This window comes from Phaethon aethereus (genome assembly GCF_964289735.1).
Source record: "Phaethon aethereus genome assembly, chromosome: 5".
NCBI classification, from domain to species: domain Eukaryota; kingdom Metazoa; phylum Chordata; class Aves; order Phaethontiformes; family Phaethontidae; genus Phaethon; species Phaethon aethereus.
The window spans coordinates 64,762,801-64,788,630 of record NC_138579.1 but is presented as its reverse complement, the minus strand read 5'-3'; positions in this window follow the sequence as shown (position 1 = coordinate 64,788,630).

Sequence of the window (25,830 nt, the reverse complement as noted above, 5' to 3'; positions counted from 1 at the left end):
TATCAAATAACATTTGAAAGCCTCGCTAATACAACTGTCTTAAGAGAGATCGTAGGCAAGTAGGACTATAGACAAGAATTAATGAAGGTATAGGCTGCAGAAGAAAACGAAATAACATGCTGCATAGCACATCTGACTTTTGATACATGAATGTAGGTGAAATTGAAAAATGTTCATTTACATATGAATGTATTCTGATGAGCAAAGACAAATCATAAAAGGAAGGAGAAAGTTGAGCTTTTTTGTTCAAAGTTGATAAAGAAAACATCACACGAACACCCAGCGTACGGAAGGCCCTGGCGGTTGTTTTAATTTCTAGGACTCAGCAGGCCATAAAAGTCAAGAAAAGGGTCTTATCTTGGGCTACGGCCCCTCACTTGAGGAGGGGTACAACTTCAGCAGTAATAAAATTACTTTCTGCAGGTGCTCGGATCCATCCCAATAAGACGTTCTCCCATGTCTTGCTGCAATGTGCAACAACCAAATCCCATTTTACGGGCAACAGACAGGACGGTGAGCAGACTACTGCCCCTGAACACTACTGACACAGAAGCCTTTCCTAAACTTTTTGCAGAGCCATCAATTTACTAGCAGTCCAGCCAATCATTTACCCAGTACAGGTCTTGCAAAGCATCTATGTTTTCACAAAGCTAATTTTTGCAAAATTACCCTCTTCAGAACAATGTAATATCACACATACACTAGGAATAACTACTTCCAAACAGAATAATTAGCATTCTACATGTGAACTTCTGGATATTAGAGAAAGATTAGCATTCAAATAAATAAAATAAGCAAGGTTTGGGTTATTTTGTTCTTCTGTTCCCCCAAGAAAGGAATCTCACGCTTTTCTATCATAGAGCTTTTGCTTCTCTTTGTTCAGAGAGCCAAGTGTCAGACTGTGCATCTTTGGGCTAATACGTAATTTTCACTAGCCAGCTAATTTACTCCTTTCTTTTTTTCTTTTCTTTTTTTTTTTGTGGTCAGTATTTTAGACCTGAAAAATTAATCTTACAATTTGTTAACTACCCTCTAACAAGAGATCAAATAATAGTTGAAACCAGTACTAATAAGACTGCTTCAGGACACAGATTTCAGGAGGGTAGGATCCAACTCTTTCCCGCTGAGTATGGTGCACACTACGTACGGTGGGGTGCCTGCGCATAGAAAGCTGTAAGAAAACTTTCAGCTCTGGACTCAGGAGGACATATCCTCAGAGTATCTTCCCTCTCTTTTCCTTTCTGACCAACAGTTGCATAATCTCGTTTGCCAGCCGGCTGACATGTTTCAGTCACACTGCTGTTCCTGAACGAGGAATCCTTTTGTAACAAAGATACCAAGTTAGTCGACTAGGTAAATTTACTTCCAGTTATGAACGACATAGCTGTGTCACACCTATTCTTTGGGTGCTGATATCTCTCTCATAGGTCTAATTAATGCACTTCTATTGAACAAGCAATAGGAGACCAAAATTATTCCAAAATAGTTCTAAAAATGTGTTATGAACTGCACATCCTAGTACCAAGCAAGGAAAGTAGAAAGCAGAAACAGATCACACAGTGCAGCTTTCCAGTTTTCTCATGTGACTTTAGCCCATTACACAGGTAAGTGATGTCTATAAAATTCATATTATAATAATAAAAAAAATCTTGACTTTTAGGATGAGACAGCAGGGAATGCACTATGATAAGAAGTCCGAAGGTGAACTGGATGGTACATTAAGCCACCAAAATGGAATTTTACAATGGAAAATAACATGGTCCCCAGCTACTCCTTTCAAGTATTGATGGCAACATCTTCTAGAAGCAATTGAATATTTCAAATTAGAAGAAAATTATTAATGTATTAAACTTACATTGCAAGAAAGACTAAATAGTCTGTCAGTGAATAATACATACTGCATACAGACCTACACAAATGAATAACGAATATCTTGAATTTGACGCTCTACTAGCATTTAATTTTCTGCCTAATCCTTTAGAATTTACGTACATAAATATTCCATTCTCCTGACACTTGCTAAACAGAACCGCTCACAAGTGGAAACTGTTGTCCTCATCCTCCTCTAAGAAGCTGCATTCACTATACGTCTGCACCAGTCTGTTCTTCAGGGTTTCCTGCAGCTGACAGAGCATATCCTCCAACGGCATCATGAAAGAAGGTTGAACCAGCAGAGGTTTGCTAACCTGTACAAGCTGAGGTGCTAGTCTTTCCCTTTACTAGAATACATTATAACTAGATAGCTATGAAAATATTACTACTTTGGCATATGACTTAAACCTATATTTGTGGAAAGTGAGTTCGTAAACTAAGCTGTATTTGACCAAGTTTTAAGGAAGTTGTTGAAAGAACTCTTGATCCTAAAAACATCAAAGTCTTAACAATGCCCTCTAAGTCAGCAATGCTCTTCAAGGAAATTATAAATAAGGTATTAAGAGGCCTTAAATTTCATTCCAGATAAAAATATTCTCCCTTAGCTAGATGACGTAGGTGCATGAACTTCAGTCAGACTTTTTTCTATTATTGATGAGCATCAGCTATAATGCAACTACTGCCTTTGGTTCATGGAGGTATATTACTGATTGTTGGCATTATGACACTAGCAGTTGAAAATACCTCAGAGAATGGGAAACATAATCAGCATGTCTAGACAAAACAGGTAAAATTAATTCACGGACAAAATATCATTGCTTTCCAATGAAGCCTTGTAGGAGATACTGTGTACGGCCATGTCCAAATGGCGTATTAGGCAAAGAGACAGCATTTGAGTTTCCAAGGACATGAATTATTTGACTATTAAATCATTTCCAGCAGTCTCAACAGCAACATTATTTTCCAAACTGTTCTGCATCAGATTTGCCTCAGGAAAGATAAAAGGCTAGCTTAAATCCTGATGTGTGACTGCCACTGCTCCCTTCACATATTTTTAACTTCATCGACATTCGATAGACCTACTTTCTTTAAGGCCAACACCTTCTTTTTACCATTCCACTTTACAGTCTACTTTTGGAGTTCTCCTTCCTCTAGAAAGGAGGAAGAATAATAGTTAGAGCCAGGATTGAAAACCTTTTTAAACAGGTTGAATTGCCTGCTGTCAAACCATAAATTTGCCCTTTTATATGTCCTGAGTTAACTCCTCCTAAACTTTTTGTAGATCAGACTCACCATCCTCTTTCAGGCCATTCTGCTTTAACAATTACATAGGGTTCTGGTTACAGAATTTTATATATATACAGATATTATAGTGAGAAACTCCATCGTGCATCTTACTAGTACAAGATTCTCTCTTCCTTTATAAAATTCTTGTCTATCTTGAGATGGACACTAACCAACAGACAATATCTGTGAAGCAAGCAAAACAATAGGGACACGACCTATGAATGTATTTTGAAGCTATCTTGTTATGTCCGTAAAATAGTTAGGGGAAAAATAAAATTTGCTATTCAAATTACAATTTACACACCGTTCATAATTCTGGTATCAGCTGATATAAGTGGTCTGACTCTCCTCTTGAACTATTTCAAAACAGAAATGGAAGCATTTTATGCGTGGTTTTGAACTGGGTTTGGAGGGAGAATCAGGTCCACAATTTTGGACTATAAAGCATTAATATATGTTTATATACAACACTTGCTGAAGATGGCCAAGTACCAGGATCAAGACATTTGTCCCCAAGCAAAGACTTAAAAATATACTTTGTTTTAGGGAATGAAAAAAATTTTGACTGAGAGCAAAGGATATCATTATGTATGCCAACTTAAGTGTCAGTGTTTGCAAAAGCAGGCCTTCTATTTGCTAAATATCTACTCATGTTTGGTTTAGTCTCTCTGAAAATAAGAAGGAAATCAATTCCATATCATATTAGCACTGGCTGAATTTTAAGTATGAGATTCTCAAAGATAACGTCTTACCTAGAATATTCCATGCATTTATCCATCATTAATAAGAACAACTTTACCAGAGCAAGGAAACACAAGAATTGATAGAATAATTAAGAGAAAGCTGAAACCAAAATTATCTTGGCTTAGTTTGCTCAAAAGAATGAAAGCTTTCAGAAGAGTGAGAAGCAAAGGAGATAAATTTGTTCCCTAGAGAACAGAAAGCAGTCAGGAGAAAGGCTATGTGAAAGGTCAACATGTCAACAGAACAAGTACATGTGAGCTGTCCATAAATAAGTTTAAATGAAGCCTCCAATGCATCAAAGGAGTGAGGGTCTAGAAAAGATCCTCAGGAGGAGAAAAAAATTTTTTAAGATACGGTTTCATTAACTTGATGGAGCCAGATGAGGTAAGCATCTACAATAAGAAGGATTTGGATTTATGTCCCAGATCTTTCATAATACCATGTTCCAGTTCTGGCTTTGGCTTCACAGTTCCTTCCCTTTGTCCATCTCATGCAGGTTATCTTTGTTTAGGCGAGAAGCTAGTGTCTGACACAAAGATCTTTCATTACAACACGGATACAGAATCAAAGCTTGGATTTAAATAAACTAAAGTCAAGCTGTGACAGATGTGATTCAGGAAAGAATGAACTTCTCCGGTTTCAGACCCACAATAGATTGTAGGGTTTCATCATTTCCGCTCATTTAGGTGGTGAAAGTGGGAAGAATGAATAGACAGCGAAGCTTCCTTTACACCTGCTTCTGTTTAGCTACATTTTCACCTCCCATCAGGGAAGAACAGAACAGTGAAGATCCCCAGCCGTTAGCTCCCTGAGTTATGGAATCTGAGTTCTATTTCTTTTGAGATCCTCTATGTCCAAGGATAGGATGGAGATTACTTCTATCTCTGGGAATGTCAAATATGAGATCACAATGCCAAAAATTTTTTACATAAGGTACATCATACTGCTATCTGCACAGGATGAATTCAAGCAATTTATTCTCTACAATTTCATCTAAGTTTATTTTGAAAACATTGGCATGATAGGGAAGTAAGCAACCTTGTGAAGCACATCCAAACCTATCAAAATGAAATGTTTCCAGAGACAGACAAAAAAGAATCTTTTGATAGAAATAGAAGGCTAAGAAAGAAACCTTTACGATGCTCTGTGCATAAAACAATGAATTGTTTTTGCTGTACTTTCCCAACATTTCCTCTTCAGTTGCATTCAGCTTACTGCCTGACCAACAAGTACAAATCTGCTTGCCATAATGAAAGCTATTAAGGGCAAAAGACTGAAGCTTAGGTAGGGCTTACCCAGTTCACCAAAATTGCTCATCATAGAGAATACATCCCTGCTTAACCCAGCACCAGTGATCCCTTGTTTGTAAAAGCTCGTGATTCAGACGTTGAAAAGAACAACTGCCTTTTTCCTACAGCGAGATGAGAAACATTCTCGATGCAAAGAGCAATCAGTACCGTGAAGTATTGACAGAATGAGAGGAAAAATAAGATGTGTGGTGTTCCACAACTCTGATGATGTGAACTAAATTTCTTTGGTTTTTGTTGTTGTTTTTTTTTTGGGGGGGGGGGTGGTTTTTTGGGTTTGGGTTTTTTTTTGTTGGGAGATTGATAGGGGAAAATCATCTTCCATCTGAAAAATCCAGTTTATGCCCTTACAGTGGAATTACTGGGTGGACATAACTAAAATTAGTGCAAAACTAAGACATTTATAATACTAACTCATAAACATAATGGCACTTAAAAGATAGATGTAACTGGAAGGAGAGGGGGGAAAAAGAAAAAATGAGGAAGGTTTCTCTTAGAATTGATAAAATATTCAACCCCCAAATACACAGTTCAATATATTTGAACAGAATATTTAAACCCCAACCCTTCCCACACCTCCCCAGGTAAATATTTTGCTCCACATCAAAGTTTGGGAAATTGCTATGCACTTAAAATGGAAGGAGGCCTTTCTGCATTATTTCTAGGCCTTACATTAGATTCTGAGAGTTTTAATAACTCGGCTAAATCTTATTTATCTTAAGACAAGACAACAATTCTCCCATCTATCACCAAACGGAAAGAATATTTCCCAGGGGATATAGAGCCCCAAAAGATAAGCATCAAAACTACATTTCCATAATAAATACCTACATAAATAAATTTTCTCTCTTTTTGAAGTTGTGTAGGGCAATACAAACATGAACAAGTGTAGGTGGCTTACTTTGGTTTTGGGATACAAAATTGAACTTTGAAAATATGAAAAAAATTAATAAGTTCAATTTCACCTTTATTACGAGCGCTTCTATAGATGGCCAGAACAGGTGGTTAACCATTTAATATTATTTTTCATACATTTATGTGTGAAATGCAGCGTTTTATGCTTTTAAATTTTCTTTTATTACAATGAAAGTGACTTAGAATTACGAGTGTAGGAGGCATAAAAAAATCTACCCTACCCAATGTCAAAAAGAATATCAAATTATTGATCAGTAGACAGGAGGAAATTAAATATGGGATCCCCTTCTCATTTAAAAGAAAATAACTGCAACAACTCTGCAAAAGTTCACAGAAGAAATAGATTAAAAATGTAGGCATAAAATCAACTACTGTCTTGAATGTATCTTCTGCAGGAGTTTTATTTACAGAACACCCCAAATACAAGGACTTAGCAGAAAAGTATAGCCTTAACTTTCTTTGCTGACCTTAACTTTTGTGCGTACACAGCCACACAGACATTTCATAGTTGAGAGACAAAATTATTACTTTATCTCCTAAAACAGAGTTGTTTTAGGAGATAAAGTAATAATATATTATGTGACATATCATCTTAATATATTCTGCTTCTGGAAGTTTTTTTCTTCTTTTTGGCTTTCTTGTATTTTATCAGAAGTCAGTCTAATAGATGGAAAAAAAAAAAACCCAATCAATGCTTTTTCCATTGAGAGTTACAAAATCATTTTTGCAACTCTGAGGCCTGAGTTGTATTAATCTGGCACATTTTATCTCCATTAAATATTTATGAAGGGTCAATCCAAACTCGTCACTTAACTATAAACTATTTGTGTCTGTGTAATTGTATCTTTACCTGCATTCAGTGTCATTCTACATACAGCTTGGTCTCTAAAGAAAACAGACGATAATATTACAGAGACAAGTGCCTTACTGATGTCCTAGTATCAAAAAATTCAGAGATAGAGACTTGAGAAATAATCACAAAAACTAGCTTTAGCTCAACTCATCTAACTTCAGTACTCTCCATGTACCAGTCTCTGCCAGAAAGCAGAATTCTCTCTCCTGTCATTGACAGTGGATGGAACCAGAGATGACCATCACTTAGCTAAAGTTTTCATTTCTAAATATTTACTGTCTCTGTATGATTTAGGCAAGTGGCAACAGTACCATGGAGACAGATCACCATGCTCCCAGTACATAGGCTCAGGTATTCAGTTCATTACTAAAACACACTACAGCCTGGGTTCCAAGATCTATATAAAATTCTGTTTTCTTAGATTTCAGTCATTTCCATCAAGTTCTTAATTCTTGTGCTTACACATTGTCAAACCAAACACTGTAACTGGCGTACTACTTGATAATTTGAGAGAAAAAAAAAAACAAAAAAAAGAGCTTTAAAAGGATTGTGGATATTCAGACAACAAAAGCTTGAACACTGAATCTTAAAAGACATGGAAAAACCCTGTTTGGAAGGGACATTGGCAGTTCATCTAGTCCAAAATTCTGCTCAGAGCAGGGTCAGCCATATGATTAAAGACTGTTGCTCCATACTTGAAACAGTCAGGTCCTGAAAAATCTCTAAAGATGGAGAACACACAATTCCTCTGGACAACCAGTTCCACTGTTCCAATGCCCTAAGGTGAAAAAGGCTTTCCTTGAATCAAAGTTGGAACCTCTCATGTTTCAATTTATATCTGTTGTCTCCCGTCCTCCTAGAGCATGCACATCTTCCCTCATGCTGGACTATATAGACGTATGAGGAGGATACTGTTTTCCAGCACTGACACAATAGTTGTACTGAAGTGAAATATTTCAAGTGAAAGTACAGAAAATATTGTTTTATTTTAAGTTGAAGATTCTTACGAGTAGTTTCAAGAGAGTTCATTTAATGAAAGTAATATAAAATTTAAACAACCCATTGTTCTCTATTCACTATTTCCATTCCCACCTCTCATACAAGCTTTTCTAGCCTTACAACCCTCTCACTGAAAGAAATGGAAAAAAAAAAAAAATGGGAAGAGAAGAAAAATTAGAAATAAAAATAAATCAAAATATCTCAAAAGTTTAGGATTTCCATTTGAAAAATTGAAATACAACTTCAGAACATTTTTTGCATCTTCAATATTTTTCAACATCAATGTAGCTCAAACTTTTCATTACTACTAAATTTATCGAGAAGAAAAAAGTGTAAGTTCCATGAACATATTGACAGAGCCTCTGTCTTGATGCAAGAAATTTCTTGCATCTGCACAGTTGTCTGGAACTCGTAGAATACTTGCTCATTCATTTGGTCAGAAGTACTAGGAAAAAAACTCTTGTAGTTCTCCTACCCACCTTGATTGCTGGCAAAGAAAATCAAAACACAAATTCACAAAATATAAGAAATAATTTGAATATAAGACACTGCATCAGTGTTGGTTCTGTTAACTGTGACAGATATTTGGACAGAATATTTTATTAGTTGAGCAGATTTATCATGGAATAATTTCTAGGCAAAGGCTAACATTTTCAAATGTCAGCACCCAAAAATCGATCTCCAGGCACACGACTAAACAAGGCATAATATTCAACTGTACATCTGTGTAATTTTAACTTTCCAGTGAAAATCTCATGACTCCCAAGCCAGATTATCTTCATATTGTATGTCTGCGTAGTGCCAAGGATTGAGAGGCTTCAGGTTTTTGAGAGGAAGGGTTCCAAGAGAACCCTCCTTCTTCAGATAAATTCCCTGCTTGACCATAGTTATTAAGTAAGTCTCAACTAGCTTCATACCAGTTTACATCCTTCTGTGCTTCACAAGGGAAGAGACAATAAATGGTTGAGAATTGATGAGAAATAAATATATTAAAGACACGATCAGATAGTTAGGTTTTATGGATGGTGGGTGACATATTAGGGAAAGTAGGCTTGGCATATATACAAAAAATTCATTTGTTTCAAACCATCTTTTCTTATACAAAGTGCTAAGGATAAAAGAAAGTTTGTTCTTCCTTACTTCTCCTACAGAAAGTAGACATTCTAATTTTTCTATTTTGTTTCCATCCATGCGGATCCAGGTAGTATTAGAAATATCAGAGTTGGAAGTGATGGTCTTGATTTTTATATTAAACTGTTTTACGAATGTACAATGATGTTTTGAACAACATTAGAACACATTTTAGCAGACACACACAAGTCTCTCCTTTTGCAAACGGGAACTAGAGATATTAAATGTACATCACAAATTTAGAAGTAAGCAGCTGGCTGACACATCTTTCCTCTGCTGATTCTTGTCTTGCTAGTTTTTTGTAAGTCTCCCAAGAGTTTCTTTAGCTGCACCATGTGATATTTCACTACTGCTATTTTCTACTCCTGCAGTAAAACCTAGTATTTCATGGTAAACAAATAGTGTTAACACTTGTGATGCTTAATGTTTTGTCAGTTTGCTCAGCAAGTGTGAAGAAAATGCAAACACTTCCAAGCCTTTTTTCATGCTGTCAGACTTCACTAAGTGAAGGAGATCTCCCAAATGGATGGTCTTGTATGCTGCATTTAGATCATTCGCTGAAAAATTAAGAGTTGAAACTCGCACGATTCTTAAAACAGGCAATACCTGCTCAGTAAAACCTTTTTTTTCCACCTGGAGCAAGTAAACATTTTTCTTCACAAGAAGCTTGTAGGCTATGGAAATATTCCTTAGCTAGAGCAGGCTTGCCTTCCTTGCATTTATGTGAATGGCTTCCTAAATATTCCTGTGCATAATTTCCTATATACATGCTTTATTTTATATTTTGATATAAAAATCTGGACTTTATCTATGCAAGCAGATAGGCTTTTCAAAACCTAAATTTTTCATCAATATTTATTTCACTGCTTCATATAATTAGTCCTTTTTCAGGAGGAGAGCGACAAATTATATCAGAATTAAATGTTTTGCAAAATATGGATTTTTTTCTTCCATTGGTTCTATTCATACATCACTCTTCAAACAAGAGCTAGCTGTGTCAGATAAATCATTAATAACAGATACATTATGCAATTGCAATAACTTATATTAATTTTAACAAATGTGGGTAACCTTAGTAAAAGTTGATATGTACAATTCCTACTCTGCAGACTGACACGACTTTAGGGGTTTATATAACGTACTCAAACAACTAAGCCTGAAGCTTACTGTCTCTTTGATTTCAAAAGGTGTTTGAGATGCATTAAAACTTTGAAAACATAAAGTTCAATGTATTTAACAGGTATCTAGTGCTTTTTGACAAGGCCTATGATATTCATGCTGGCCTCTAGCTGCTAATCCAGAAGGTTATGGGTTTCCATAAATCATATCTGCAAGCCCCATGAAGCTGTCTCAGATACTCCATTGCATCTCAAATGGCACGAGATGGTTATTTTTAAGCAACTGAATGAAACCAATAGTAATGATCTGATACATTTCCTATCTTCTAACTAATTTCAAGCTGTAAATGAGATGCAAGGTACCATGTTGCTCTATTTAGTGTGATAGGCAAAAGGAATGGTCATTCTTGGGGTTGTCCACCTGTGAAGGGCTGAGTGTAGTGTTTGGGCCTGGGTGGGGGGTGGTTGGTTGGTCTTTTTTTAACATTTGTCTGTTTGGTTTTTTGGATTTTTTTTAACAATTCTTCACATATTGCACTGGTGTAATCCAGTCAAAAGTATTGTAGATGCAGTCAGAATTGTACTAAAAAAAGTACATATACAATCCTCTTCCCTGAACTGATCTGAAAATTTTCACCAAAAGTCTACAACATCCTTGATAATGCTATGCTGATATTCAGGACAGCATAATCAGGACAATGGGCCAATTGTTACTGCATATTTATATCAGAAGCAAGAGATGGGGCTTAAAATCCTATACAATTCATTCTTGTTTGGCTAGCTATTGATTTTCTTACAAATACCTTAAATTAAAACATTTCAGCAGTCTGTGTTCTATTTTAGCTATAGATTAACATGGTTTACATTTCAGATTACGAGATGAATTCACAGCACATCACAAATGTTCTAATATTTTATCTTATGACAGATAAAAGCGGTCTCGGAGGTGATGAGCAGCAGAGTGCCGGAGGGGACACCTGCCTGCAGGAAGAGAGGGTGGAGAGGTAAATAAGTTCTTGTTGGTATCAGTTAGCAGCTCAACATTATTCTATCAGTGCAGAACAGGCAAAAGGTACGAAGAAAGTGAGGTAAAAAAAGATGTCTCCATAAACCACTTAATCTTACATAGGATGTAACAGGGACATGACTAGAAAATTAAGAACCTTTGCTTAGGAACTACCTAAGCCTGGATGCAGGATTTATTACCTACATTACATCTATGATACAGATTATTTTGACAAAAAATTTCAATATCTGCTTTGCTGTTTTGAACCATAGAGTAATGCAGATTTTATCACGTGCCCATTAATCTAAAAACCAGAAATGAAGGGCATCTGGAATTTTAGCTCATACTTGAGTGCATCAGCCAGGAATCATTTCCTGGCAAATGGGAACAGCTTTAGCAAATACACTCTGTTTAGCTCTGATTGGACATTTTTTGAATGTAGCAAAACAAACTTAAGACTGGCCCGTGAGTTTTAAAGAAAATCTCTCATTCTAGAAATTTTCTTTTAAAACTTTCCTCCCATCACCATGAATGTTTTATATATGACTATGTTTTACACATAAATTTACTTCTGGTTAAAGTTCTATATATCTGCATCATGAAAAATTAGTTCCACCAGACTAAATACAACAAACATGGTCCCTGCACGACAGGGCGAGAAATGAAAAAAACATCCAAGAGGAGTAACAAATCAATGTTAGCTAAGACATTGGACAAAAACAGGTAATTGCAACATGTTCCAGAAAAAAAACACTATCATTAACTCTGGTTAAAAAGTCTCAGTTACTTAGGGACACAAAGAATTTTATTACTACTTGAACTATGTAATAAACTGCCCCTAGTAACCTCATTGACTTAACAGAGACTAACCCAACAGTATAAAAATATAGAAAATACGGAAGAATATCAAAATCAAGCCTCCAAATTGCAAAGTATCTGAGGTCAGCACTAATTCAACCTTGGCTGAGGTCTCAGAAGACTACTGTGACTTAGTGATAAATTTCTTCTCCTGAAAGAACTAATTCCAAAGCCAAGAACGCGCTGCCATTCCTACAACTCTAGTATGTGCTTCAGGCACATACTAGAATAACCTGGTGGGGAGAGGGAAATAAAAAATATCTATAACAATGCATTTCCAGGCCATTTACCCAGGTTTATAGCAACTAATCTGGAAGCAGACTAGTAACTCCTGCAGGATCTAGTACACAGAGAGCATTCAGCAGCCTCTGATGCCACCCAAAGTTTCCAAACATATTAATTTATTTAAGGATAGAAAACATTGTAGGGGAAAAAAATTATACTCCATTTCTACTCAATTTCTTGTAATTAAAATACTTCTTTTCACATTAATAATGAATTGCTACAACAGGAGTTGCCCAGCTGTGTCAGACATCTTGTTATGTAGAATATTTTTAAAACGAAGACTACAAGTTTTTACAAGAGAAACAACAAAACAAATTAATGCACAAGCAAATTTAATTTCTCGTTTCCTGCTGGACTTTTGGTTTGTATGTTTTTGTTATTCTTCAAAAATGATTTTTAAACAGACTTGGACATCGCTTTACATAACATTGTCAATTTGAACCAGATTTATTTGTCCAATGAAGTATGTTTTATCAGAACATTCATTAGCCTTTTTGAACATAGTGGAGTCAAGGATCAGAAAGCAATTTTCCTTCTTTCCTGTTCTCAAAAGTATGATTTTTTTTTTTTTTTTTTTTTTTTTTGGTGAGGTTAAGCAGTGCTTTTTCAAATTCCCTGTGCTTGATGTGTCATCTGTCGATGAGTCAAGCCCGTTATGCTGGAACTCTGAATACAAGAACGGTCCCTCACTTTGAAAACTTTTTAAAGGAATGCTTTATTGTTTCTACAGGGGAACTTGAAACGTGCTTTCCTTTTATTTGTAGATGTCATGGCTGTACCCATTGATACAAGGTGTTGACTTTGTATGCAGACTCTTCAAATAGTCATACTTCCACCATATCTGCATTGAATAACTAGCTCTGTTTTGAAAGACTTAAGCCACTACCATCAACATGAACAGACTGGAATTTCTTTGCATTTTTAGAAACATCTGCTCTACATGTCACTATGTAATATATCTATGTATTTACTACAAAAGAAATTAAGGTGCTACTTTGCTGCCAAAAATTTAAGCATATACAGGACATTACTATATTTGACACACTGCAGATGGAGTGCTTTAAAAAGGACAGTTTAGCCTTTGTAGCCACATATAATGGATGCATATCCATCCTCTAGATAAAGACAACTCTATGAAGTAAATGTTTAGTCTGCCCTTCTGCTTTTCACTGAATTTTACTTCTAACAGCTGCTTTCTAGTTCGCATAAAAATACTACTGATAATTGAGGGAAAAGCTTTGCATCTAAAACTTCAGTCATGTTTTTCTCACTGCCCAGCTTATCCCCTTCCTTAATTTAAGGAAGTTCAAATTCACAGATACAAAATCCCAGGAAAATATTCTGATCAGACAATGATAGGCTGGGTAGGGTTACCCTTTATGACTCTTACTATGAAACTGTGTCATTATGTAAAGAAGCACCTATTATTCACAGGGAGAGAAGAAAAAAACAGGAGGGAGACCCTTCATAGAGGTGACAACTTTTAGCTACAGAATTTGTAATCTCTAAAAGCTCTTATGTCCTTTATCTTGCTTAAAACATAAAAGAACTGAAGAAAATTGGAAAGCTTATGGAAAATGCTCAAGCATTGGCATGGATTAGGAGACTTTGATAGGATAGGGGGGCAGGAGGAGAAGATTTATCAGTCTCCCCAAATATCCATTTCATTTCTACATGTGAGGCAGCAGTGAAAATGAGATACTTTTATTTTTGCCTGATCCATCTTTTAATTTCTCAAACTCTGCCTCTTCCCAATGAACAGTCTTTGTGGGACATTTTTGTTCTTGGGATACTCCAATTGCAAAAGGAAATGCTGGTCCCATTTAAACTTTATGTTATTACTTGTAATTACCCTGTTAAGCTAAAATGTCAGTTAAAAAACACATCCATTTTGTATCATCTGAAAAGTTTAATTCAGGAGATAGTCCATAATAGTTAAAATATCTAACTCAAAGTTTCAGAATATATATGTAGCCAGCACTGTACAGTATTTTACAGTAAGTAAATACCTCTGTGACCACTATGTGGAGGGGAATTTGTAAAAATGAAAGGACGATATTCACAGAATCACAAAATCATTAAGGTTGGAAAAGACCTTCAAGATCATCAAGTCCAGCCACTCCTCCCCAAGCCTGTAGCGTTGCATGGGGTTGTTGTGGCCAAAGTGCAGGACCCGGCACTTGGCCTTATTAAACCCCATACAGTTGTCCTCAGCCCATCGATCCAGCCTGTCCAGATCCCTCTGCAGAGCCCTCCTACCCTCCAGCAGATCAACATTCCCACCCAACTTGGCTTTGTCTGCAAACTTACTGAGGGAGCACTTGATCCCGTCATCCAGATCATCCATAAAGATATTAAACAAGACCGGCCCCAGAACCGAGCCCTGGGGAACACCGCTTGTGACCAGCCACCAACTGGATTTAACTCCGTTCACCACAACTCTCTAGGCTCAGCCATCCAGCCAGTTTTTTACCCAGTGAAGAGTATGTCAGCATGGAGATTCTCTTGTGCTCCTTTACTTCCAGACCTACATCTAAGAGCCAAAGAACAATCCGTTTTAAACATTCCTTTCCTAAAAGCTTTTTCTGCAGTGTTAAGGTTCACATATTGTATCCTGTACACAGAAAGTGAAGGTATATCAGTGCTTCAGCACAGGTTAGAAAAATCCTTCTGAGGCAAGTCACTGACCATTCCCCTTTTACTGTGCTTTGGTTCTCACCATGGAGTGGTCTCACGGACCATAAGCTGGTTTCTGTCTGGAAGATTCTCTGCAGGAGCTCACTTACCATGCTCTAGCTGCAGAGGGGCAGGCAGCCGCCCGTGGGACTAGACTAGAGCTAGGCTGAAGACAAACCACTCCAACACGGGCATAATGGGGATGTCGGGTCATCGGCACCAGCTGTTATACTCTGCAGGTCCATTCCTATTCACCCACCTGCTAACCTAGCAGTAGCTCAACTGCCTGCCAACTGTTTGTTAAGCACCATGACTAGCATTTCTTGCGTATGCTCATTCTTTCTTTTTGTCTCTGTCTCACAAAAATGGGCAAAGAGTTTGCTGCTAATAGCACAAGACATTCTCTCTCTTCAGTGCCTCAGCAATCTGTCTCTGTGGTCTTCCCAGCCTTTATGAGCCCAAGGATTTGGAAAATAAAACTATCAACTAAACCCAGCTAAATCATATTGCACAGAACAGAGCAGAGACAGAACTCTGGATGGCCCTCACCATTCAGAAACACAGTACCGTGCTTATACCACTGCTGTGTAGAAAAATAAATGCTTCTCTCAACCGACAATTTTTTACTTTCATTTTTCTTTCAATAAATAATACTGAGTTAGTGTAGATGCTTTTTAAGATGAAGAATGAAGCAAAATTAAGTGGTATTGAAGATTAAAACATCACTTTAACTAAGCAGCAGGACATTTAGATCCTTGCTGAAAGCTTATCTGAACTACTGGAAGCTCCTTGACTTTGCAAAATCATGCAATACATTTTAAAGCAGGTCAAATATTAGGCACTTCAGCTGCCAGGAATTTCCCATCAGCAAAAAGAGAGGACTGGGAGGAAAAAAGCTCTTCCAACCTTTCAGATGCTAGGAAATGCTGCTGCTACAGTCAGGTGACAGTCAGTGGTATTAGATTTTTTTAATCTAATTTTTCCTTCTATCAAATTTGATTATATATCATTAATGTTTTTTAATACAACTAGCTTCTGTTCTTTTTTTTTAAGCTATAATTGTGTCTATGTTAAAAAGTATTCTGAAAATGCTGTTTTATGTATGCCCATGAAAATCATTATGGACAATTATGTGTGTAGAATATTTAATTGCATGTATGCACACGGATAATTTCCACCATTTGCATGTACACATCTCTAAGTGTTTGCAAGAACAATCATAATATTTGCACATAATATATTAGCTGGACAATTACACAAATATATTTGTATTTTAAACGAGTCCCTCTTTTTTTTAAGATTCTGTGTAATATTTGATCGACTCATTAAGAAACATGAAGATTAAAATTCAGGAGTGTCTGGATGCATGCCTGTAACACTTAATTAGTGACTGCTGAAAAAATGATCTGAGAATTATCATACCGCATCATGGCAAAGATCTGCACAGCCATAAATCATTCTGCACAGTGTTTTAATCTGATTCACTCTCTTTGGTAAACAGGTGAAGTAAAATACAGTATTATGCATTATGTCAGGTTTAATTTTAAAGTTTTATTTACAAATGCTACAAGTTATTTAAAGAAAGGAATAAGTGTCATAGTAGGAAGGTGTATTATTACAGATTTTTCTTTTTACAACCATGCTGTAATGGCTTCAGTGTATGTTAACTATTTAAACATGTACACCATATGTTAAAAAAATTGACAGAGCAGCAGAGGATAAAAATGCAGCACTTTGGGTATAAAGATTTCAGATACAATACAGGGCACGAAAGCAAAGTAACTGAGTAAGTGTGAATCATCCTACTAAGACGCTGAAAATATTCAAAGGGTTAAGGATGGCAAATCACATTTCGTTGCTATGTGCAGCAAGGATAAAAATCTACTGGAACCCCCTTTAATAGGTGAAAGGTGGTCTGAGCCAAAACGCACATACTGACGTCCAACCCTTCCCCAGAGAATCAATGATGTTTTTTTGTGTGTGATCAATGTAATATTCCACAGCTAAATTTAGGGACTCTGCATCCTATGAAAATGGCACCTCTCTATAACTAATTAACAATAAAAAATTGCGGTTATCTACAGGTTTAATTATTTAATCTCCAAGGTTTTGATTAACATAAATCTTTTTAGTAGGGACAAAGAGTATATGGAGAAAAAAGCATTTCTAATGTTCTTTATTCAGAAGGGATTCTGTAATTTTCCCTAGTCAGCTTGTAAGATTACACCATCTTTGCTGTTAATTCCCCTAACCCAAGCAACATACAGTGTGAGACAGACTGCTAATAAAACTGTTTCACTGTGTCTCTGTATTATTTGGCTAAATCATAAACTCTGCCGACATAATTTCTCCTTTTTATTTTGGAATGGTATAGACTTTTAGGAGTGCAGAGATCATAAGATTCAGTGTTTGATTTTGATGTGTTAGAAGCAAGCTGGAAAGTTAAAAACAGATACCGTCAGCCACAGTGACGGTAACTGGTTTCAGGCATATTTTATAAAGCAAACAAATCTTTACACCCAGGTCCACTCTCTTTTCGGTACTGGCACTGCATCTGCGTGTTTACAAGCCATGGGGTGATACATGTTGCTTCCGCCAAAGTCAGAGGGAGTTTTGTCTGATACCAGTGGGGCCAGATTTCACTTTTAATAATTCATTTGTCACACAGGCTGAAGTAATTGCAGTGATACTGTGGGTGGGTATTGTGTAAAGGATGAAAAATAGGAAAGAGACACTCTCACCATAGAAACTCCTCCAGGAGCCAGTGCCATTGTAAGCCCTGTTTTCTCCAAGCACTCTGAAGATTCTTGCTTATATGCTATTGCTCTTCCCAAAAGCATAACAAAAATCATTTCAATGAAGATTTAAAGGAAGAAACAGACCTGAAACTCAGGGAATAAGAGTTCAGTTCTCAGCTCTGACACCAGCTTGCTCTAAAACCATAAGCAAACCCCTTATGGCTCAATTTAGAAACGTTAGTAAGAGAAATTAGCACATGAGAAGATTTTTGAGAGTCTTGCAATTCATATGACAGTGAGAAAACCCCATGCAAGCCTGCTTTTGGAAATATACTCTGACTCTCTCTCTTTTTTCCCCCTTAACCTTATCCCCCATTTGCAAAATGGAAAAATGGAGGTACACTATGAAAATGAATATTTTAATATCAAGTATTGTTCTTAGTACTGTGAATATTTAATCTATTTCTGCAGCACTTACCTTTATCAAGCAGAAGTTCATTAGGGATAAACTTCATATGATGTAGGCATTACTTTGAAATAGTTTTTATATTAAGCCTATATTCAAATGCATTTTTGCAGGAAGTAGCCTATGCTAACAAATAAAACAAATTTTCAAGTACCAAAATGCAGGAAAAATAATGACATATTATTCAAATACCTCTAGAAAAGTTCTATTTGTACGATTTCAGGGTGCCCTTGTGATTTAGGCAAGTCATCTCCTCGGGCAGAGAAGTCGCATTGCATTATCATTAAACCAAGAAGAAAGATATATCAGTCAACAAAAGTCAGGCTTAAAGTTGTCACTATTGGTAAGTTTACAACACACAGACAACTCAGTTAGAAAGTTTCATACTTTAAATTAGTTGTTCTAAATAAATGCAAAATTTTGACCAGTGAGTAGAAGAGCCTACATATGGATTCCCAGACACACAGGAAGCATCGCAGCTCTCCAGTGATATATTCATAGTTCCAGTGCTAACAATACTTTCTAGTTCATCTGTAATCACGGGCCAAGTCCTGATACCATCATCCTACAGCATAATAGATACATACAGACCTCTCCAGCTGTTACACATGCTCCTCTACTCACGGTGTTTTGTATTAAATACAGAGTTTATGTAAATGTTTATATTGTCACAAAAATATGGATCTTGTGATCTTATCAGGTAAGTGTAAAGAAAAAAATCATTGAAAAATTTTTCCTATTGCAATGGACACGTAAACAAAGAAATCAAATATCTTCTTAGACCATTCAGCTCTGCCTTGCCTAGAGAAAGCAAGAGACACAGCTGTCAGGATGATTGCAATCCTATCTAATCTCGGCTGAAAAGTGTGAGGACTCGTTTTCACTAGCTTTCTCCACAGCTTCCCTTCACTGACAGACTCCAGATGCCAACATTTCTCGAGAAATAAAGTTTCAGGGCCATTTTACCACCACATGGCCTTCTGATGGAAAAAAGAGAGCCATTCACATATTCCCCTTCATACAGATAAATAAAAAAGAATTCAGGTTTGTTCCATGTAGAAAGAATATTCACAGAACCCTGTTCAGTCGTCTTCTTTGTAGAGTGTTTTCTATTAAACGTTAAAACAAACTGCAGTGACTGAAAGACACTGAAGCCTCAGTCCTTAGGGGGAGCAAACAGCTGTGAATGCCACTACTTCCAAGGGGATACTAATCATTATAAACTCTTGACTATCACACGGTAAAATAAGGATGCTCTCTCTATTTCACTTGAATATGTACAGTTCCCTTGTTTTTTTGAAATCCTGTAAGTCATTTGGGTACAGAATAGGATACAGTTGAATTTTAGCAATGCTCAAGTATGTCTAATTGGGAATGCCAGCCACTGTAATTTTACCTATTGAAGAGATGTATCCTATCAACGTGCCTGTCACAAAAAAAACCCACAATCCCCAAGCAAAACACCCAAATCCAACGCCCCAAAACTCCCAATCCATTAAAAATATACTAAAAATCTTGCCAGGCCACAAGCTAGGGAAGTTAGACACTTCTCTGTCTCTAACGAGGTTAATATGATGGAAAGAATGAAGACCAGAAGGACAGATGGAAAAGTCATTTGGGAGATATTAAAACATTTGAGAAACTAAGTGACAGATTCAGGTCCGTTCTGACAAAACGAGAAGGATATGGGTGGTACATCTACCAGAACATCTACACAGGAAGACAACATTATCTTTTGATAATTTGCTGAAAGTTTCTAGCTGGCAGGATTTGCAGCTCTAGTTAGTCTGCTCTCAACTACGGTTCTCACTATACGCAATGATAAAGGCTGACTTAATGAAAGCAAAATTAAGTAAACTACAAATCTTGCATGCAGTTTTTTTCAGGTGTTTACTCATTTAATGCCCCTGCAGGCCCAAATGCTACCTTATTATTCCCAACAGTGCTCCATTTCAAATCAGTGACACAGACAGAGAAAGGTTACTCAAACTACCAAGAACATAGTTTTGGAACAAATTATTCTTCCATATGTTCAATGTTTTTGGAAGAAAATAGTCCAGGCAGCCCTGTCTATTTATGTTTAACATTTTGGAAACAATTGTTAATCCAGCTGAAGTAACAGGTGACTGCACTAAAAGGAGGAAAAAAACACACCTAAGCATGATCATAAACTATTTTTCAGAGTTATCTGTCATATTCCTGACATAGAATAGGAAGCTTTCGGGGTATGTATTATGTCTGTACAGTGAACGACACTGCTGTCCATTGGAATTCTGCTATATTTGAAGTAAAAAAGAAATACACGGGCTGCAAAAGGAAGAAATTGCAGAAAAACGGAAAACTGAAGGACAGCAGTATTGGGTAACTTCCAAGGTCACGTACAACAAGCTTCTGGCACAGGCAGAAGACTCTTTTTGGTCTCCTCCTCCAATCACTGAACAACAGCCAGTATGAAAAAAAAATCCATTCATTCATGTAGTATGAGGAAGTATTTGGTTTGCCATTACAGCCCAGCTTTTTGCCCGTGCAGTGCTGTGGGCTCACTGCTCTGCCCTGGGCTTCCACGCTGCTAATGGGAAAAATCAGTCTTGAAAAGAGACCAGCTGTTGGAATAAAACTGATTACACTTCCACCCTTTTCATGGGTGACACAATCCACTCTTCCTTTTCTCTAAATGCATTCCATTTCCATTATATAGATTCAATGGAAAGCTACATAAGTCTTGCATAAACAATACTTTTAAACAGTCACAGACATGTCACATTTATTTTTCCCCTCAAGACAACTTCTTTCCCTATTGTGCATAAAGCTTGCAGAAGATGGACTTCAGACTTGCTTTTAGGATCTCTGAAAAAAAGTGAAAAGACACTGTTGAATATCAGAGATGTTTAGTCACATGATTAGAAGTAGTCAGGAAAATTTCATTACATGAATTGTTTCCTGACCCAGAGCTCAAATTAATGTGTCCATGGAAGGTGAGAATACAACACATCCAGAAATTAACTGTCTTTGCAATTCTCAGGAATACCCTTACCCAGTGTGACTTAGAGCAGTCACCAGGCAGGTAAGATTTTGGGCACCTTACAGCATTTACACAGCTCCTATGCAAATGCATGATGCATCTTTGCTCTGATATTGTGAGAATCCCTTTTCTACCCTACCTCAACATTTCCTCCCCTGAAAGACTGGGAGGCAGAAGGAATTTTGTGGAATATTTTTGGCTGTAGGGGCACAATGAATTTGGCCCTGTACCTGTGTCATTCTGCTAACACAAAAAACACCGTTAACTGACCAAACATCATTCGTGTCTTGGTAGCGTGTAAGTGCAATTCCATGTTAACAATACACGGATTACTTATTCCTGGCTTCCTATCTGTTGATGCTAACAATATACACTGGTCAATCTATATCCTAGTTCTGCCCTCTAAGGGTACCTGTGGCTGTCCTGTAAATAAAATGAAATGCAAATAAAAAATAAAATAAAATTTAAAAAAACAGTTTTTGAAAGACTGCTTGTAAATGTCCTGTTAGTTCTTCCGTCACTGCAGGCAACCAGAGTGTGAAGCTGGTAAGAACTCAAGCAAGCTCTTGACGTCAGTTATTCCTCATTTGGAACAATTTTAAACAATCTTTGACTTATGTTCATGTGCTGATCATTGATTAAGCCACAGGGAAGTTTCTTCTGGTGTTTCTTTGCCCTTATTACTATAAACAATATAGTACTTTTCCAAACCATGTAGTTTCAGACACTGTGTATGATCTAATAATAAATGCACACTTATATTTTTTGTTTTGCATTAATACCTAGAAGACAGCTAATTTTCTGACAAGCTCTGGATCTCCGAAACACTCATAACTATCAGCAACAAGTTATGTTTATTTCTCAGTTGCACTTGAACATTAGAATTTATGCATGAAGAATAAATCATTCCTCTAACAGAATGATCAATTTTTGTATTTCTCCAAGTAGTTACACATTAGTCACTTGGCATTTTCAGTTAAACGAATATGTTCACTTAAAATAAATAGTAAGGAAAAAACAATAGCAGATATATAGGCTTAATAGGCAAGCAGCAAGGCTTATTGCCGTAACTAAGGGACATTTGGTGTTATAAGAAACCGTTGAGGTCTACTTTCATTCACATAGCACACACAGTTATTTTAGACAGAATTAATTTCTTGCACTGTCTTTTATTAAAAGCAAAGGCTCCACTTCACAGATTAATAACCTGTGAGTTATTACTTTAGCCGTGCTCAGTGAATGTTGCATGTGTGCCTGGATTTCATGTTTCTTCATAGCGTATAACCTAGTAATATGAACCCTAAAAGTTTTCTTTTCAGCCTTTTTCCATACAATTCTCAAAAGTCATTGCTATTTCTTGCTACTGCCCATTAAAAGCCCTCCGTTCCCTCATGATGATTGTTTTTCCCAGACAGAGTCACTGAAATAGGTGCTGCAGCTCAATAGGTGAAGTTTGAGAGCTTTTTCAGAGCAGCTGCAGACAATGAAACTACTAGACATAAGAACGTCTGGTAGGTCAGCTACAAATTGTACGTGAGATGTCTTGCACCGTGCGCTGAAGCTAAACTGTCCGGTGTCAGCTCAGCTGACGTTGTTTGGGAAACCAACGCAATGACTGACATGAAAGAACACAACAGGAAAATTGTTCCTTTTCCTTCCCACCTCTGGTTACAATCAGGAATGGCTCATCTTGCAGGCTAGCACTACTCTAGTGTGCAGCAGAGCAGAGATGCTTGGCCTCTGAGGGAAGGCAGGAAAAGAGAATATTCCCAAGGCAGGAAGTGGAAGGGAGCAGGTCTGAAATAACAGGTGTGCAAGAGTACAGAGGAATGGGTTTGCCCCTCTGTTTACAAGCTGTTAGACTATTGACTTCATTCTTCTGATTTCCAAATTATTACTTATCTTCACAGAAAGCATGTACTCTTTTTTTTCCCCCCCGGCTGCTTATAAGTTCAATGCGTCTCTAGCTGAGAATGGCCCAGCAGAATAAACCAATTATGAAAATCTTAAGATCAAATTCCCAGCTCTGCCATTTCCATCCACAGAAAAACCATTTGAACCCTCTCTCCCTTTTATGAGTATGTGAAATAACTCCCATTTTTTTATCCAGCTACTAACTCATCAGCTGTCAGAAGCACCAGCTGAGAATGGTACAATGCAGAGCACTGCACAGCTATGAGATAGCAGACTACTAGGTATGTATTTCTGTGGTCAGGTCATGTAGTAACATGATCAGCCTACTATCAGCTAGACCCAAACCTTTCAGCAGGATCGTGAAGCACAACAATGTTTACATTCATGCATTTTCTGCTATTGTTTCTTGCTTCTCTCAGACATGTTCTAAACTGTGACAAGAAGGAAATCCTTTAAGCTTCTTCACACATCTTTTTCTTTCTAAAAGGTGTTGAAGCGTGAAGTAACTACTACTAGGATGGTTCAGGATAAGTATTTTTGTGTATATGACGACAACAATTATTACTGGTTCTCCATATTGCTTTCATAGTACTATGGCCTATTAGTTTTTTCCCTTTCCGTTGGATATTTAGAAATACTTGGATAATTAAAAAGATCATTGTATTGGGTTTGTGTGGCAAGGTTTTCATAGCTGGGGGAATACAAGGGTGGCTTCTGTCAGAAGATGCCAGAAGCTCCCCCCATGTCCCACAGAACCAGATGGCTCCAAGATGGACCTGCTGCTGGTCAAGGCAAACACCTCTGTGATAACATATTTAAGAAGGGGTAAAAACTGCTGCACAACAGCAGCTGGGAGACAGGAGTGAGAATATGAGAGAAACAACCCTGCAGACACCAAGGTCAGTGAAGAAGGAGGTGGAGCTCCAGGTGCCCAAGCAGAGATTCCCCTGCAGCCCATGGTGAGGCAGGCTGTCCCCCTGCAGCCCATGGAGGTCTGTGGTGGAGCAGATCTCCACCTGAAACTCATGGAGGACTCCATCCAGGAGGAGGCAGATATGCCTGAAGGAGGCTGTGACCCCGTGGAGAGTCCATGCTGGAGGAACCTCCTGGAAGGACCTGGGACCCTGTGGAGAGGAGCTTACACTAGAGCAGGCTCCTGACAAGACCTGTAGACCTATGGAGAGAGAGAGGAGCTCATGCTGGAGCAGTCTGTTCCTGAAGGACTGCACCCCATGGAAAGGACCCAGGCTGGAGCAGTTAGTGAAAAACTGTAGCAAGTGAGAAGTTTGTGAAGGACTGTCTCCTGTGGATGGGACCCCACACTGGAGCAGGGGAGGTGTGTGAGTAAAGACAACGTGATGAGCTGACCACAACACACATTCTCTGTCCCCCTGCACCACTCAGAGGGGAGGAAGTAGAGAAATTGGGAGTGAAGTTGAGCCCAGGCAGAAGGGAGGTGTGGAAGGAAGGCATTTTAAGGTTTGTTCTTATTTCTCATTATCCTACTCTGATTTAGATTGGTAATAAATTACATTAATGTCCCCAAGTTAAGCCTGTTTTGCCTGCAACAGTAATTGCTGAGTGATCTCCCTCTTCTTACCTCAACCCATGAACCTTTCCTCATGATAGAGCAGCTTGGTGGGCACTTGGCAGCTAGCCAAGGTCAATCCACCACATCATTTACCTCTCAAGGCATCATCAGTTACAGTAGCCCAGCTTTGGAATAAATTCAGCTCCCCTAGTAACAGTTTTGCCATTCTTTTCCATGATGCAAAGTGCATGCTAGTCATATGCCAATGCTAGCTGCTATTAAGTTGAAGAGAACATCATTCAGTATACACTTTGAGGGTGTTAATATAAGCACTAAAAGCTTTCCTTGTGAATGTTTATATGTCCTCTCCCCCTCACAGACACATGCCTTTAAGAGTGAAACAAACTCAGTAAGAACAACAAAAAAGGTCTAGAAGAACTGGGAGGAATAAAACCTAACTACAAAGTCTCCCCAGTGGAAAAACTAACATTTTGAATCATTCCTCTCGGTAAGCCTGCTTCTCTCAACTCATTGCAGCGTTCCTAAGTAAGGCAGATCTTCCAGTTGTCCTTGTTCAAATTATCATTCCTGCCACAGGAAAGAGCAAAATTATTGCTGTAAAATAAAGGGCCATGGACAAGCAATGCAAATAGACGTAGAATGGAAATACCTCTGTTAACAGCCCTGCCGCTATAGATGGAGGTCACCCTACAGAGATGCCTTCCTTCCTCGCTGCTCCCTCTTTCTGTTCTTCACCTCCTGATATTTATTCAAAATATTCTCCCTTGAACGTGCTCAGTTTTGTCTAGTTATATATGGTGTGTAAATTACAGCCTACCAAATAAAAACAGGATCAAAGTCTAAACTAACTTATTAAGCCAACACAACTGGGGATGTTTGCTGGCAAACAGATTTTTATTTTCTTTTTTAATTCAGTGGATCCACAAAGCATGAAAGGCTAGCAGTTACTATTCTAACAAGCACATGAGAGTAACAAGAGGTGCTCCTTGTTTGTTCTACAGTCCTCATCAACACTAAGTAAATTCAAATTCATCAGTTTAGTGTTGGGTGTGCAAGTACTTGAAGGCTCTTCTCTTCACCACCCTGC